Below are 16905 nucleotides of genomic sequence, written 5' to 3'. Positions count from 1 at the left end.
ATCTGTCGTGGGACGGGGTCGCCCCGATGCGCACAGTGGCCCGTTCTGCAGCTGGGAACCGAAGGGCACCCTGGAGAGGTCCGGGGTGGGGAAGCGAAAGGGGAGCTGAGTGTCTGTCCTCAGTCCTTCGGCCGCAGGGGGGCGCTGCCGCTCCGCGCTCGGGTACTGCGGAGCCGCTCGGAAGAGGACCAGGCATTGGTCTGCTTAGAGCAGAGATTGTTGATCCAGACGGATGCATCAATGAGGTGCGGCTGGGGGTGACCAGGGGGTGGAAAGGCCTTCTGAGAAGTCCTGGATTGCGCGGGGTTCCGGCTCTTATTATTGACTAAACTGCACACTGTTCGGAGTTCATTAGCGTTCCCCTGATGTCCTTTCTGTGTTCCAGGATTCCATCGAGACTATCACATTACATTTAGTCTCCATGCCTCCTTGGCCTCCTCTGGTGTGTGGCCATCCCTGAAGTTTTCCTAATTTTTGATGCCCTTCACAATTTGGGGAAGTACTGACCACATATATTCTGAAATGTCTCTCAAATTGAATTTAGTTGAGGTTTAGATCATGATTAGACTACAGTTACAGATTTTTTACATGAGGTGAAGTGCTTCTCTCCAAACACCTTGTCAGAGTTATATAATATCAATTGGATGTGCCACTGTTGATGTTAAAGTTGACCACCTGGTATTTTAGCTTCCTGTAGCTGCCACAACAAATTCCCACAAGGTTGGCAACTTAAAACAACAGAAAACTATTCTTTCATGGTTCTGAAGGCGCCAATTCCAAAATCAACATGGAGAGCCACACCCCCTGTGAAGGCTCTAGGAGCAGATCCAGTCCTTGCGTCTTCCAGCTCTGGCAGTTGCAGGGCATTCGTCAGTGTTCCTTGGCTTGTAGCCCCATTGCTCCAATCTGTGCCTCCTTCTTTGCGTCGCCTTCTCCTCTTCTGATTCTCTCTTCTGTGTACAAAAATGTAAAATAATCACTCTCCTTGTTACAAAAATCTTGGTGGCTGCAGAAGGTGGGATCTTTTCTCGTTGGGAGTCGCAGAGCCAATACATGAAACCGAAAGTGAGCCTCAGGTGGAGCAAGCTTTATTCCTTCACAGGACTTGGAAAGGTGGGAACAGCTCTCCCAAATCAACTTCTCCATGTCCATATATATTCTTATATGCTTCATTTTATACACTTCATTATATACTATAGTGAGAGGCAGGTTTTCCTTAAGCAGTTCCTTGTCAATTTGAGAAGAAATGTGTATTCTTTCTTGGTGAATCAAGAGGTTTTGGTGTACAGAAGCTCTAAATATAATTATGTAATTATATGTACAATATGTGTTATACATATTATACATAATACACATATATTATATATCATATAATTGTGATATATTATACATATATTATGTATTATATATTATGTTATACATATATATGTTATACACGTATTATATAATATATATTATATTTAATATATATTGTGTGTGAATATATAATGTATAAGGATATATATAAGGATATATATTATATATACTTTATTATGTACTAAAATGGGAGGCAGGTTTTCCCTAAGCCGTTTCCAGCTTGACTTTTCCCTTTGGCTTAGTGATTTTCGGATTCCAATATTTACTTTCCTTTTACTGTGTGAGTGTATTTTTTAAAAGAACATATATATGTATATATTATATATCCTTATATATTGTATATTATATATATTTCTTAGATGTATTGTGTATTCTTACATATATATTCTCATATATCCATATGTATTTTATATATCCTTATATATATGTACTGTATTCTTATTTATAATATTTTATGTCCTTATATATGTAATATCTATCTTTATATATTATACATAGTATATATTGTATAATATTAATATAGATTATTAATCATATTGCTAATAATAGTAAATATTATTAAGGAAACTCCTTGTGGACAAAGGACAGAGATCTCAAAGTCATCCCTCTGCTTGCTGATATAAATGCATATCTGATACTCCTTTGGAAAGGCTAATCAGAATCTCAAAAGAATGCAACTGTTTGTGTCTTATCTACCTATAACCCCTAAGCCTCCTCAACAGTTTGAATTATCCTGCCTTTTTGTATGGAACCAGTGTACATTTTAACATATATTGGTAGATGTTCCATGTCTCCCTGAAATGTCTAGAACCAAGCTGTGCCCTGACCACCTTGAACACATGTCAAGACCTCCTGAGGCTGTGTCACAGGTGCATCCTTAGCCTTAGCAAAGTGACCATCCTAATGATTGAGACTTGTCCCAGATACTCTTGGTTTACAACACACATAAGCATACATAATCAAATACATTGCTGTCCCTTTTAATAAACTGTTATATATGTTAGATCACTCAAGAATAGGAAAAAATCAGTGATTTTATTTTTTCAAATATTCTGTCTTTATTGCATTTTCTTTCTTTGTGTCGTTTCCATGTCTTTGCTATTATGAATAATGCTGTGATAAATGTCCACGAGCATGTGGCTTTTTGGTACAATGAAGTATTTTGTGTTGTGTATATACCCAGTAGGGAATTGCTTAGTTCAGTAGTAGCTCTGTTTTAAGTTTTTTGAGAAATCTCCAGACTGCTTTTTACAAAATCTCCAGACTGCTTTCCACAGTACCTGAACTAATCTATATTTCCACCAGTAGTGTATAAGCGTTACCTTTTCTCTACAGCCTCACCAGGGTCTGCTGTTGCTTGACTTTTTAACAACAGTCATTCTGATTGGTGTGGGATCGTATCTCTTGTGGTTCTGATTTGCGTTTCTCTGATAATTACTGATGATAAACATGTTTTCATGTTTGTGGGCTACTTGTATAATTTTTCTTGAGAAGTGTCTGTTCGTGTCCTTTTCCTATTTTTAGTGGGATTATTTGTTTTTTTGAATAGTTAAGTTCCTTACAGATTGTAAACATTAGAACTTTGTCAGCTGCAGAGTTGGGGTAAATATTTTATACGATTCTGTATGTTGCCTGTTTCCTCTATTCATAGTTCAGTTTGCTGTGCAGAAGCTCTAATTTGGTTTTGTTGTGATAGCTTTTGTGGACTTAGCCAAAAATTATTCGCCAAAGTTAATAGGGATGTTTCCTAGGTTTTCTTGAAGAATTTTTACAGTTTGAGGTCTTACATTTAAATTTTAATCCATTTTGAATAAATCATTTTACTTATTTAATTATTTTGAGATGGAGTCTCACTTTGTCACCCTGGCTGGTATGCAGTGGCACAATTTAGACTCACTACAACCTCCGTGTCCCAGGTTCAAGAGATTCTCCTGCCTCAGCCTTCAGAGTAGCTGGGATTATAGGCTTGTGCTACCATGCCCAGCTAATTTTTGGATTTTTAGTAGAGATAGAGTTTCACCACATTTGCCAGGCTGGTCTCGAACTCCTGACCTCAAGTGATCCACCTGTCTTGGCCTCCCAAAGTGCTGGGATGACAGTTGTGAGATACCATGCCCAGGCTTGAGTAAAGAATTTTATATTGTGAAAGGTAGGGGTCCAGCTTCAGTCCTCTGCCTATGGCTAGCCAGTTATCCCAGAACCATTTATTGAACAGGGGATCCTTTCCTTATTGCTTGTTTTTGTCAGCTTTGCCAAAGATCAGATGATTGTAGATGTGCAGCTTCTGTTTTGAGTTCTCCATTTTTTTCTGGTAGTTTCCATGTTTGCTTTTGTACCAGTACCATGCTTTTTGGTTACTGCAGCCTTATAGAGTAGTATGAAGTCGAGTAGTGTGATGACTTCAGCTTTGCTCTTTATGCTTAGCATTGCTTTAGCTATCCACATTCATTTTTGCTTTAATATGAATTTCAGAATGGTTTTCTTTAATTTGGCAAAAAATTATATTGGTACTTTGAAAGGAGTAGTATCGAATCTATAAATTGCTTGGGTAATGACAGAGTTGGGATATTTGTTTCTGCCCAGATCTCATGTTGAGTTACAGATCCCAATGCTGGAGGTGGGTCCTGGCAGAAGGTGTTTGAACCATGAGGGTGGATCCCTCATAGCTGGATGCTGTCTTCATGAAGTAAGTTCTTATGAGAGCTGATCAATTAAAGGTGTGTGGCACCTTCCCCACATCTTCCTCTTTCTCTCTCTTTCCCCTCGAATTCTCACTATGGGATGTTGATATTCACTCAGGGTGGCTGGCAAAATATTAAAGATATATTAGGAACTTATAGATTAGTCTCAAGCCTTTTGGAAGGCTAAAAGGTTTTATTGGGACAGGCTGAAGTTGGCAGGCCCATTAGTTAGGGAGAAGATAGGGACTAGGCTTTCTCAATTTAAGTCTGTTTACCCCACATCCCTTTGTCTCCAGTCTGTTTACTCATGTAAATTTTCTGCTGGGTGGTCCTCTCAGGGGAAGATCAAAGGGGAATTAACTGTTAATAGTGTTTACTCTGGGCCTAGAACTTAAAGCTTTTATTCATAAAACCACTCTTTTAACCGTGTTAATTATCCACAAGAGTGTTGACTTAGACCCTCTGCTGTACAATTCATACTAAATAAATGTAATGATGGGGAGGGAATCGTGGTTGGTTGGTTGCATTTTGCCCTCTGAAAGCAGCCAATGGCCATCCCTAGCCCACTCATATCACTGTAATGGTGTGAGAGTACATTGATTCATCCATCATTAAGTCAAGGTCTGCAGGCCAGACTTCCCCAGGTGGTAGACAACATCTTAGGTGGTGACCCTGATGTGATAACCGTCACAGCAGGCGCTCGAATGAGGAACAAACCAATGTGATCACTGCTGCAAAGAAGGAACAGCAGAACGCCTGGGACCAGAAGGTACAGAGGACTTGTGCGGTCAGGTCAAGAAGTCAGTAAGTCGTTGGTACCCACTGGCGACTGCCAAGCTCAGTGAGGCATTGTTTCAGGTAGGGATTCATCATGGGACAGCTGTTATCAGCTCAACAGATAAAAGTACAGAAAGTAATTCTAGCTGCTGTTTCCCAAGGCCCATGGTTCTCGGTAAAGAGCACACTGGATGTAAAGCTTTGGGAACAAATGGGGAGAAATCATGCACAAAGGCATCTAATAAATAGGAAAAAGGACAAAGAAAATGCTACAGCTATAGGAATTTGACTTAAACAGCATTACAGAAAAAAAATTTTGCCTGCCCAGTAATTAATAATTGGCAAGGCAATCAGGTGTGTGTTTATAAAAGGAGGAAGAAAAAAGGCCAGAGCTGGGGCCAAGCAAAAGAAAAGAAGGGGAAGAAACGGCTCCAGCAGGAAAGCTCCACCCACAGCCTCCAGCTACCGCCCAGGCAGGGAGAGTGAGCAGCATAAGTGGAAAGCAGCAGGTAGTACTTGGGTGGGGCCAGCATGGCTGCCATCTGCCATGCCACTGTGTGCTGCTCTCCAGCGTGTCCCACAGTAAAATTTTGTGTGTTCTTTGTATATAAGCAACATCCCAAATTGTAAATGGTGGGAGGTGTTTGGATCATGAAGGCAGATTACTCATGGCTTGATGTCTTTGTGATAGACTTCCTGTGAGATCTGGCCATTTTAATGTACATGGTGCCCCACCCCAACTCTGTCTGTCTCTCTCTCTTTTTCTTGCTTCCACTGTTGCTATGTGATGTGACTGCTCCCCCTTTGCCTTGAAACAAGGCTGGATGCTTCCTCAGGCTTCTCCAGAAGCAGATGTGACTATCCTTCCTGTATTGCCTGCAGAACCGTGAGCCAGTGTAATCTTTTTTCTCATAAATTACTCAGCTTCAGGTATTTAAAGCAGTGCCAGAACTCAGGTAGTATGACCATTTTATGATATCGATTCTTTCAATCCATGAGCCATGAATGTTTTTCCTTTTTTTTTTTTTTTTTCTTTTCTGATTTCTTTCAGCAGTGTTTTGCAGCTGTCCTCTTCAGTTTGCTGTGTGCCTAGGCACTTCACTTTTGTATAGCTGCTGGAAATGGTATAGCGTTCTTTATTTGGCTATCAGCCGGAATATTATTGGCGTATAGAAATGCTATTAATTTTTGTATGTTGATTTTGTATTCTGAAACTTTACTACAGTTGTTTTAAGAGGAAAGACCCCTCCCCATCTCCCTCATCACAAGCCTCCACCTCCTCCCTCCAGATGAGAAGGAGGGTAAAGAGAGATAAAATACCAAAGAACTGGAATCCATGGTCAAGTGACTTGCTGACGCCACTGACCAGGCCGTAACGAGGCCCAAGGACTGGGAAGATGACTCGCTTTTTGGTTCCCAGCGTCTAAGCTATCTGTAAGCCTTGAAAGTGTTGCAAAGAGTATAACTACTGCCAAAGCCTGGAACTGGGTCACGTCCTCCACATTTACACAACCCAGACCCTCTCCTGAAAATACCTCTGCCAACTAATAATTTCAAGAAAGCCTTTGTCTTGTCTCTGTAGGCCCCCTCCCCTGCCTATTTCTGTGTGTGCTGCATATAAACTAGCAAATCAATGAAGCCAAAGATTGTGATTTGTCACTTGGCAAATGGTCATTGACACAGTTTTGCCTCAGTTTCCCCTTTAGAGTTGTAAGCCTATAAAAAGGGAAAGAAACTGCTTCTTGGAGAACTCACTCGTTAAGGCATTAGCCTGTCGCAGCTTCTGGCCAAATAAAAAGCTACTCCTTTCTCAGTTCGAGGTTTTGTTCGCTGCCACTCCTGCTGCATTTTGGTTCCCTAACTGGGAAGCATGTTTTGCTTGGCGGATGGGCAGGACAGCCTCCCAGGCAGCTTTGCCATGCCATGCAGAGCATCCACGTGGGAGACTCCAGCCCACTTGGGTGACGCAGATCCTGAGAGTGGTCCTGTGTAGGCATTAGCCCTGTTGGAATGCCTTGCCCAGAGCACAGCAAGGCAGGCATCCACAGCAGATCTGTGCAAAGGCTGAAGACTGAGAAGGAACTGGCGTTTGGAGTCTGGACATCAGAAACATGGTAGGATTAGTCCTGGGAAACTTCTCTGCCCCTATTGTGTGGAAGCGTGGCCTGATCACCCACAACATGCCTATCTATCTTGGCACTTTGAACTTGATTTTTGTGTCTTTGTAACCGGTTTCAGTAATCTCGTTTTCTTAGAACTTGGGTGCTGGGGGATGTGTGCATGTGAAGGAGTGTGGAGGGGCCCAGTTGGGCTTATCAGCCGCGAAGTGTGTGGGCCACAGGTCCGTTAGAGTGGGCTGTACATTCCGAGCGAATTGTGGGGCCAGCTGGGACCCGGGACGAACTGCATAAGGCTGAAGGAGGTGCTCTCACAAGCTAGGTATTGTGGAGGGAGTAACAAACTCTCCAATGCCAAGCAGCTTCTGAAACACTCCCGCCAGGGGGACAGTCCTACCAATCTGCAGCAGAAGTGAACAGAGAGAGTGTTGTGCCCCAACAGGCAGGAGACTGAGGGTGGAGTACAGAGTCCCGAGTTGCAACATCGGCAAAGTCAGTGAGCAGCCCTCTACCTTTTGGGAGTGCTGTTCTTACCCTAACAGACGGAGCTGGGTAAAACACAAAGTAAATCCGTTCCATTGGGAACTAAGCTAAAAAAATTCAAGAAAGGGTTTAGTAGAAATCATGGCACCACCGTGACACCAGGGAAACACATAACTGTACAAGCTGCAGCAGTGCTAATGGCAAAGAAAAAGGTAAAAAGGAAAATCAGGGATAAGAAGAGTTAAACTGTTAACCGTAAAGACAAGGAAGAGCTGGCCGTGCAGCTGTGTGTGGGAGTTGCCAGGCTCAACAGCTAAGACAGGGCAAACAGTGTAACCCTGCTAAGCTGCTATAACAGCGAGTGAAATGCAAACCTAATCAAAAAGAGAAAGAGGGAGCACTCGGTGCTGACCCAACTCATAGCCCCTTTGTCCAGTAAGACAATAGACATAATTGGGGCAACTGGAGTTTCAGAGAAACAGGCTTTTTGCTACCATGGACCTGTTTGGTGGGAGGCCACGAGATTATACATCAATTCCTGCACATGCCGACTGCCCCCTACCTGTCTTGGGGAGAGACTTGTTAAAGCAAACTAAGAGCTACTATCATGTTCACTGATAAGGGCTTCCTGCAGCTCAAACTGCCTCGGGCAGTGGTTATCACGACTCTCACTGTCTCGTGGGAGGAGAAGTGGAGACTTTCTGACTGAGCTGGGATGAGAATTAACCCCTGCGCTGGCCAAGTGATGGCCACAGGTTTGGGCAGAAGACAACCCCCCTGGGTTGGCAGTAAACCAAGCCCTGGTGGTTATCAAAGTAAAGCCAGGGGCACTACCAGTCAAAGACAGTACCCAGTCTAAGGGAAGATCTTGAGGGCATCCAGGTGCATCTGAGATGCCTGAGAGCTTATGGCATTATACTTCCATGCCAGTCTCCTTGGAACACATCTCTTCCACCGTCCCCAAGCTGGGGACCAATGACTACTGACCAGTGCACAACCTGTGCTTGGTCAACCAAGCAACTGTGACCTTGCACCCCACGGTGCCCAATCCTTTCATGTTGCTAGGACTGTTGCCAGCTGAGGCCAGCTGGTTCACTTGCTTAGACTTAAAGGGTGCTTTCTTCAGCATCCGGTTATCCCCTGAGAGCCCGAAACTGCCTTCCAGTGGGAGATCCAGAGTCGGGTGTAACAACACGGTACCCCTGGACTCGGCTTCCACAGGAGTTCAAAAACTCCCCAACCGTCTTTGGAGAGGCATTGGCCTGGGACCTCCAGAGGTTCCCTGCCAAGGACCTATGTTGTGTGCTGCTCCAATACATGGATGACCTTCTGCTGGGACACCTGGCAGCAGCTGGATGTGCTCGGGGAACTAACATGTTACTCAGACACCTGGAAACCTGTGGATACAAGGTTTCTAAAAAGAAGGCCCAGATTTGCCAACAACAGGTGCGCTATCTGGAATTTACTATCAAGCTGGGGCAGTGAAGCCTAGAAATAGAGAGAAAGCAGGTATCAGTAACCTGCTGGTGCCAAAGACTTGAAGAAAGGTACAAGAATTCTTGGGGGCAGTGGGATTCTACTGACTGTGGATTCCTACCTTTGCAGTTCTGCCTAAACCCCTATATAAAGCCACAAAGAAGGGAGATGGAGAGCCCTTCAAGTGGGGCTGGGAGTGGCAGGGGGCCTGCTCACAGTTAAAAGAAAAACTGATACCCCGGCTCTGGGGTTGCCGGACTTGACAAAGCCCCTCATGCTGTATGTGTCTGAGAGAGAAAAAATGGCGGTGGGGCTGCTGACTCAGCCTGTGGGCCCATGGCCCTGACCTGTGTGGATTTGTCCAAACAACTGGATGGAGTTTCCAAGGGATGGCCCCATGTCTATGAGCATTAGCAGCCACTGCCCTACTGGCGCAAGAGGCTGACAAGCTGACTTTGGGACAGAATTTAAAAATAGGCCCTCACACCGTGATCACCTTAATGAATATGAAGGGCATCACTGGCTTACCAGTGCCCGCTTAACTAAGTACCAGGGCTTGCTGTGCAAGAATCTGCATATAACCATAAAGGTTTGCAACACCCTAAACCTAGCCACCGTACTCCCCATGTCGGAGGGCCCGGTGACACATGATTTGCCTAGAGGTACTGGACTCAGTTGATTCCAGTCAGCTGGATCTGCGGCACCTGCTGTGGTCTCAGGCTGATTGGGAGCTGCATGTGGACAGAAGCAGCTTTGTCAGCCCTCTAGGGGAGAGGTGTGCTGGTTCTGTGGTGGTTACGCTGGACTCAGCCCTAGAGGCCAAAGCATTACCTCAAGGACCTCAGCACAGAAAGCGGAGTTAATAGCCTTAACTCATGCCTTAGAATTAAGTGAAGGAAAAACTATTAACATCTTTACTGACTCACGGTATGCCTTTCCCACTCTCCATGTATGTGGGGGACTGAATAAGGAGAAGGACCTACTTAATTCTGGGAGCAAAGAAATAAAGTACCAACAGGAAATTTTGCAGCTACTGAAAGCAGATGGAAACCCCGAAAGATGGCAGTCGTGCACTGCTGAGGACATCAGTGAACCTCCACCACAGTCACCCAGGGAAATGCCTGTGCAGATGTGGAGGCCCGGAGGGTCGCATCCATCCCGTGTCGAGCATCAGTCACAGCCCCCTACTGCCCCAGGTTCTGGACTTGGTGCTAGTTTACTCAGAGGAGGAAAAAGGCTTCCTGCAAACTGAAAGCAGGAAGGAAATAGAGGGAGGACAGATACGCCTGCCAGATGGACGGGTGGCAGTGCCACAACTGCTAGAGCCTGCAGCTGTCTTGGCTGTCCGTGAGACCTCCCACCTCAGTCAAGACGCCCTTAAAAAAATAATTGGCCAGTATTTTTACATCTCTCATTTATCTGCACTAGCAAAAACAGTGACACAATGGTGTGCAACATGCAAACAGCATAATGCCGAACAAGGACCTACAGTCCCACCAGGAATCCAGCACTCCTGGAAGCACTCCCTTTAAAAACTTGCAAGTGGACTTTACCGAGATGCCCAAATGTGGAGGTAATCGTTGTCTGCTGGTTCTGGTATGTACTTACACGAGGTGGGTAGAAACCTACCCGACGCGGACTAAAATGGCCCGTGAAGTGAGTCACGTTCTCGTGAGAGACATGATTCCTAAATTTGAACCGCCTTTGCAAGTAGGCTCAGACAATGGGCCTGCACTTGTAGCTGACCTGGTACACAGCACAGCAAGAATGCTAGGAATCAACTGGAAGCTACATGCTTCCTGCCGGCCTCAGAGTTCAGGCAAAGTGGAGTGAATGAACTGGACTATTAAAAGTAACTTAGGGAAAGTGTGCCAGGAGACAGGGTTAAAATGGGTACAGGTTCTTCCTATAATTTTGTTTAAAATTAAATGTACACCTTCTAAGAAAACTGGGTATTCCCCATATGAGATCCTGTATCATAGGCCTCCCCGCATCCTCTGGGGGCTCCCAGGGACTCTCTGGGAATTAGGGGAAACTCAGTTATACTGGCAATTACAGGCTTTGGGAAAAGGTGGCAGAGAAGGTGTCTGAATGGGTTAATAAAAGATGCCCTGTTAGCTTATTCTCCCCAGTTCACCCATTTTCACCAGGTGACCGAGTTGGGATCAAGGACTAAAATGTGGCTCCCCTATGACCGAGGTGGAAAGGATCCCAAATTGTCATTTTAGCCACTCCAACTGCCGTGAAGGTTGAGGGAGTTTCTGCGTGGGTCCATTACAGCTGTGTAAAACCTGCAGCACCAGACACCTGGGAAATGAAGCCGGATCTCCATAACCCATGCAAGATCACCTTAAGGAAAACTAAAAACAACAAGCCCTGCTCCAGTCACACCCTGAAAGCTGACAGGTCTACGCACAGCCGAAGCGTAAGTACTGTCCCCGTGGGACACGTACTCCTTCTCTTTGGGAGTATGGACTTGTATCTTTGCTACCCTAGTAAATGTAAACTTCCCATCTGAAAATTGTTCCCAGTGTATACACAAGGTCACTAAGGTAGGACAGAAGGTTACCACGGTCCTCTTGTTTCACAGTTATAAATGCACTGAAACCCTAAAAGAAACTTGTTTATATAATGCTGCCCAGTATCAGGTGTGAAGCCCAGGAAACAACCAACCTGATACATGTTATAACCCATCTGAGCCTACCAGGTCCACCATATTTGAGATAAGGTTAAGAACTGGACCTTTTCGTGGCGATACAAGTAAAGTACTTACCAGAACTGAGGAGAAGGGGAATCTGTAATGATAGGAATTAATGGAAAAGAACTAGACCCCCGGGTTGCCATTCTAATTCAGGGTGATATCCAGAGACAATCACCCCAACCGTTGTTTCATACTTTTTATAATATATTGAATAAACCAGTTCCAGAATTCCCCCAGAAGGAGAAAAATTTGTTCTTTCCGTTAGCTGAAACTGTAGCCAAAACTTTAAGAGTGCATTCCTGTTATGTCTGTGGAGGGACTGCTATGGGGAACTGGTGGCCATGGGAAGCATGTGAGCTTGTGCCTACTGACCCTGTCCCAAATACGACTTATGTGCAAAAAGGCCAGAGAAACGGCTTTTGGATTTTAAAAACCTCCATCATTAGACAATATTGTTTGACCAGAATAGAAAAGGGTATGACAGCCCCAGTGGGGAAGCTGGACTGTTGGGACAAAGGCTATGCAGTGAATCCAGTGAAACAATCACCTGGTGGAGCTTACATGGAACCGCAGCCAACCCTTTCCAAAAGCTCCCCACCCTACAGGCAGCCTGGACTCGCCTGGAACCCCACTGGGACTAGGTGGTGCCTCGTGGCCTATACTGGATATGTGGGCGCAAAGCCTGCACCAAACTGCCAGATCAGCGGATAGGCAGTGGCGTCCTTGGCACCATCAAGCCCTCTTTCTTCCTGCTACCCATAAACACTAGGAAAATGTTAGGTTTTCCTGTCTACTATTCGCAAAATAAGCAAAGCCTGGTTATAGGAAACTGGAAAGGTAATAAATGGCCCCTTGAAAAAAGGATTCGATACTACAGGCCAGCCACATGCATGGAGGCTGGCTCGTGGGGCTGCCGTACTCCAATCTACATGCTTAGTCGAATCATTCATTACAGGCTGTCCCAGAAATCCTAACCAACAAAACTGGCCAGGCTCTAACCGCCTTGGTTCGACAGGAAACCAAGATGAAAAATGCCATCTACCAGAATAGACTGGCTTTAAATTACTTACTAGTGACTGATGGAGGGCTATGTAAAAAATTCAAGTTAACCAACTGTTGACTACAAATAAATGACCAGGGTCAGGTAGTTAAAAATATTGTAAGGAACATGACAGAACTAGCACATGTGCCTGCACAAGTCTGGCATGTGTTCAATCCCGGATCAACGTTTGGGAATTGGTTTCTTGCTACAGAAGAACTCAAGACCATTGCCATAAGTGTAGTATTAATAACAGAGGCATGCATATTGCTCCCTTGCTTAATGTCGTTGCTTCTCTGGCAGTAAGAGGATTTGTTACTACCATCATTCAAAAAAAGACTTCAGCTCAGGCCTATTACATGAACCATTACCAACCTGTCTCACTGGAAAATCCCAACAGTAAGATAGAAGGTGAGAGTAAAAACTCTCACTAAAAATTGGTAAGTGAGGTTCTCAAAGTGGGGAATAAGAGGGGAGACCCTCTCCCCATCTTCCTCCTCGCAGGCCTCCACATCCTCCCTCCAGATGAGGAAGAGGGTAAAGACAGATGAAATGCCAAAGAACTGGAATCTGTGGACAAGTGGCTTGCTGACGCCACTGCCGTAGTCTAAGCTGTCTATGAGCCTTGAAAGAGTTGCAGAGAATGTTGTCACTACTGGTCAGAGCTCAGAACTGGGTCATGTCCTCCACGTTTACATGACCCAGACCCCCCCCCCCCGGAAACACCTCTGCCAACTAATAAAGCTCCCAGCCAAATAAAAAGCCACTTTCTTTCTCAGTTCAGTGTTAGAGAGGTTTTGTCTGCTGCTGCTCCTGCCACAGTTTATCAGCTAAAAGCCTGAAAAGTACAATAACAAGTTCTGAAATGGAACCAGTAATGAAAATAGCAACCAAAACAAGCCATGGACTGGATCTATTTACAGCCAAATTCAGTCAGATACAAAAAGAACTGGTACCAATCCTAATGAAACTATACCACCACCACACCCAGCTAATTTTTTGTATTTTTAGTAAAGACTGGGTTTCATCATATTGGCCAGGCTGGTCTTGAACTCCTGACCTCATGATACACCTGCCTCAGTCTCCCAAAGTACTGAGATTGCAGGTGTGAGCCACCGCACCCAGCCTAATTACAGTTGTTTTAAATTTTCAGTCTTATAATCCTTCAACCTGATTGATTGGTTGATTGATTGTTGCCTTTTAGTATGCCTTGCAGTTTTTGCTTGATTCACAGTATGTAACAAATTGCTATAAATAGGGCTTTGGTAATGTGATAAGGTGTTGGAGGTAGGAATTGTTCTACAGTCCTATGGTTAGATTTTGTTATTTTGCTGAACCCGTGCCTCTGTACTGTAAACTTCACCGGTATGTTTTGTAGACCACACCCTCTTTTTAGGTGAAACACGGTGAGTTGAGGGGGCTGGAGTTAGATATTTTTCTGCTGTCACCTAGGATGCTAAATTTGGTTGGAGTTGGATATTTCCTTCAGTTTAGACAGTTGATTCTCATAAAACCCCCCAGCAAGCTAGGCTCTGGTTATATACCTTCTCCTGAGAGTACAATATGCTATGAAGAACAGAATGCTATGTTGTATTTCAAAATTGTTTCTCGACCCCCTGCCCTCCACCCTACTTCCAAAAGCAGAAGGGTGGGTCTTCTCTGGAATTCACCCAGAAAGCCTGGTGGAGCTCCAGACAATAAAACACACAAAAGTATGCCTGTTGGAGGAGGGGTACTGATTATCAAGTCCCCCTGAAGCGTTTACTCTCAGACATGTCCACACTGAACCTTCAGCAATTCTTCAGTTACTGTTCAGGTTTTACTGTCCCAGAGCCTGTTCCCATAGAGGTTTCTGCTTCTGTAAGATCTGATTTTTGTATTTGCCTCTCTGTCTCCAATTTTGGGAGCATGAGTTTATCCTGTACCTCTTCATTCTTGAAGACCTAAGAAGTATTAGAATTGTTGATTTTTCATTTTGTTCAGCCGTTTACATGGCTTTTCAGAAGGACTGGTGACTTCTGAGGTTTTTACCTGATGCTTTGGAAACTGGGAGTTCCCTGTTATTAGTTTTTTGCCATAATTTTTAAAAAGGTTTTTGTTGGTAAACTGTCTGGAGGTAGATACTATCTCTGCTTCTGAAAGTCAACCTGTATTTTGGGCTTCTTCTACAACCTTTGCAGTCTCTGGATTGCATATTAGAAGGTGGCTCACCACCACCAAGTTCTTCTAAACTAATCACTTGGGAAGGAAGAAAGTGCAGAAGGAAAGCAGCTTACTTCTAAGAAAATGGCACAGAATTTCCTCACATGTTTTTCACTAACATCTTACTGGACAGAATTTAATGGCCTCATATAACTCCAAGGGAGACTAGAGCATTTGGATTCTATCTTGGAGGCCATGTCCCCAGCAAAAAAGATAATGGATATTAGAGGACAGATAGCAAGCACTCTATGCCATAATCTGTTTCAGATTTTGACCAATTTGGCTGACCAAAAAAGTAAGAAAGAAATTAGCAGAATTTATGTATCTACTAAGTTCTTACTGTGTATTATACTATTTTAGGCTTTGGGGTGCAATAATATGATAGCCTTACAGAGTAGACATTGACCCCTATTAGAAAATACAGATTTTATTCAGCTGTACATGGGAACATTTACAAAAATGATCATGTATTAGACAAATGAAAATTTAACATTTCTAAAACTTGAGTTTATGGTCCATATTATTTAATCACACTTCAACAAAAAGAGAAGTAAATATGTAAAAGATAAAAACGTAAGTTAGAAATTAAGCACATTTTTCAAAAAAGAGAAAACTTTCAAAAATGTCATGGAGAAACCAGTTAAAGAGACTTTTCGGACAGGCACAGTGGCTCATGCCTGTAATCCGAACACTTTGGGAGGCAAAGATGGGTGGATCACAAGGTCAAGAGATCTAGACTATCCTGACCAACATAGTGAAAGTCCATCTCTAATAAAGATACAAAAATTAGTTGGGTGTGGTGGCGCATGCCTGTAGTCCCGGCTACTTGAGAGGCTGAGGCAGGAGAATCACTTGAACCCAGGAGGTGGAGGTTACAGTGAGTCAAGATCCCGCCACCGCACAACACGCTGGCAAAAGAGGGAGACTGTGTCTCAAAACAAACAAACAAATGCCAGCCAGAGCTCTCCTGTATGTATGTCTGTCGACCCCTGCTGGGACATGTCTCCCAGTCAGGAGGCACAGGGGTCAGGGAGGAGGCAGTCCCTTAGCAGAGCTCAAGCACTGTCCTAGGAGTCCTGCTGCTCTCTTCAGAACTGGCAGGCAGGAACTTTATGTCTGCTGAAACTGCGCCCACAGCCACCCTTACTTCATGGTAAGGCTAAAGAGAAAGAGTGATACTCTTTTATTTAAAGCTGAGGACTCTGATTTAAACCCAGTATTTCTGTTAATAAAAAAGAAAGATACCTCCCTAAAGATGGCCAAACAGGAACAGCTCCAGTTTGCAGCTCCCAGCAAAACCAATGCAGAAGGCAGGAGGTTATTTCTGCATTTCCAATTGAGATACTGGGTTCATCTCATTGGAACTGGTTATAGAGTGGGTACAGCACACAGAGAGTGAGCAGAAGCAGGGAAGAGCATTGCCTCACCTGGGAAGTGCAAGGGGTTGGGGAACTCCCTCTACTAGCTAAGGGAAGCCATGAGGGATGGTGCTATCCAGTCCAGATACTATGCTTTTTCCATGGTCTAGGCAACCCACAGACCAGGAGATTTCTTTGGGTGCCTATACCACCATAGTCCTGGGTTTCAAGCACAAAACTGGGGGGCTGTTTGGGCAGACCCTGAGCTAGCTGCAGGAGTTTTTCTTTTTGAACCCCAATGGCACCTGGAACGCCAGCAAGACAGAACCATTCACTTCCCTGGAAAGGGGGCTGAAGCCAGGGAGCCAACTGGTCTTGCTTAGCGGATCCCACCCCCATGGAGCCCAGCAAGCTAAGACCCACTGGCTAGAAATTCTCACTGCCAGCACAGCAGTCTGAAGTTGACCTGGGATGCTTGAGCTTAGTGGAGGGAGAGGTGTCCATCATTACTGAGGCTTGAGTAATGGGTTTTCCCCTCATAGTGTAAACAAAGCCACCAGGAAGTTCAAACTGGGCAGAACCCACCACAGTCCAGCAGAGCCACTGTAGCCAGACTACCTCTCTAGATTCCTCCTCTCCGGGCAGGGCATCTCTGAAAGAAAGGCAGCAGCCTCAGTCAGGGGCTTATAGATGAAACTCCCATCTCCCTGGGACA

General features: G+C 44.5%; 1 long non-coding RNA gene across 1 annotated transcript; it reads left to right on the top strand.

The window, feature by feature from the left end:
• Positions 1 to 3672: 3672 nt before the first annotated feature.
• LOC108291764 lies at positions 3673 to 15257 on the top strand. Its single transcript, XR_001820036.2, has 4 exons — positions 3673 to 4042; positions 4659 to 4841; positions 5634 to 5700; positions 14811 to 15257. It is a non-coding gene; the product is annotated as an uncharacterized LOC108291764 (long non-coding RNA).
• Positions 15258 to 16905: the final 1648 nt, after the last annotated feature.

The sequence above is a fragment of the Cebus imitator genome, unplaced genomic scaffold, assembly GCF_001604975.1.
Source record: "Cebus imitator isolate Cc_AM_T3 unplaced genomic scaffold, Cebus_imitator-1.0 Scaffold464, whole genome shotgun sequence".
Classification (NCBI taxonomy): Eukaryota; Metazoa; Chordata; class Mammalia; order Primates; family Cebidae; genus Cebus; species Cebus imitator.
This window is presented reverse-complemented; position numbering and strand designations above follow the sequence as displayed.